The sequence below is a fragment of the Ailuropoda melanoleuca genome, chromosome 12 (assembly GCF_002007445.2).
Source record: "Ailuropoda melanoleuca isolate Jingjing chromosome 12, ASM200744v2, whole genome shotgun sequence".
NCBI classification, from domain to species: Eukaryota; Metazoa; Chordata; class Mammalia; order Carnivora; family Ursidae; genus Ailuropoda; species Ailuropoda melanoleuca.
Genome location: NC_048229.1, coordinates 4849826 through 4850913, shown reverse-complemented (window position 1 = coordinate 4850913; position 1088 = coordinate 4849826). Strand labels below are relative to the sequence as shown.

At 58.5% G+C, this 1088-nt stretch overlaps 1 long non-coding RNA gene across 1 annotated transcript in view; it reads right to left on the bottom strand.

Moving 5' to 3' along the window:
- Positions 1-1080, bottom strand: part of LOC117795305 — a 77525-nt gene extending 76445 nt beyond the window's left edge. The window contains exon 1 of the long non-coding RNA XR_004619276.1: positions 716-1080. This is a non-coding gene — a long non-coding RNA (uncharacterized LOC117795305). The remainder of the gene's footprint in view (positions 1-715) is intronic.
- Between the last annotated feature and the right edge of the window lie 8 nt (positions 1081-1088).

The following is a 1088-nucleotide window of genomic DNA, read 5'->3' as shown; positions in this document are numbered from 1 at the left end:
GGGTGATGCTATAAGTATTGAACAAGCTCCACAGCCTGGGAGCCCATCCCCCAGTGGGAAAGACCTGGGGCCGACAGGGAAGCAGGTGGGTATGCCCCCGGGGCACCTGTTGAGGACATGTCCTGCCATCAGGCACTCTGGGCCTCCGACCAACCCACACCAGCACTGCGACGAGCCAGGGGCATCTCACAGGCGCGAGTAGGATGCCCAGGGTGAGTAAGTCCCTGGAACTGTTTGCAGATTTTGGGGGCAGCTGCCAAGCCTGGAAAAAACAGAGCACCCTTGACTCTCCACCCAGGTCAGGCTCCCCACAACTAGGGGACACTCTGAGGCCTGCCAGGCCCCGATCCCCACCGGGCCCTGGCTTCTCCCCCAACTCGGGCAGTGGCTGTGTGAGTGGCAAGTGTATAGCTTGGGATATTGCAAGTCCGGCTGCTAGAATTTCCCGAGCCCAGGCTCCGCAGAGAGCTGGGCTCAGAGAGAACCTCCGAACCCACATGTCCCTCTGGTTGTGCTTGACAAGTATGAGATCACCGGGTGACTCCTGGCAGCAACCTGATCCTAGGAAGCCAAATCTGGATCCGAGCAAATCATAGCCAGGACTTCTCAAGCAGGCCAAGGAGCTGTGGGCGTCCTCTGGCAGAGGAAGTCCTGCCTTTGGGGACAGGAATCCCATCTGCAAGCCGGCCCTGGCAGGCAGCTGGCTTCCACTTACCTCCAGGGATGGGGAGCTCACTCCTCCCCGAGTGCATGATTCCGGACAGTGGATGGAGTTTGCCTCTGCAGAGAGGGCTCCCCGGCCGCACGCCCAGCTCTGCTCACACAGGGGAGAGCCAGCATCTGTACACTCGTCAGGTCCCCCGCACCTTCTGGCTCAGCCCCACAGTCACTGAAATCAGTCTCCAGTTGCCAGGAACCCAGACCCTGGGCCTCCTGGGGCTTTCCTTCCTCATGGAGCTTATGTTCTAGAACAAGGAGGCAGAAAACCCCAAATAATCAAAGAAATAAACCCTATAGTTGCCAGTTGTGGAAAGTGCCCCAGAGAGACATGACAGGCAAAGGAGACACAGCCAACTTGTAAATCTGAG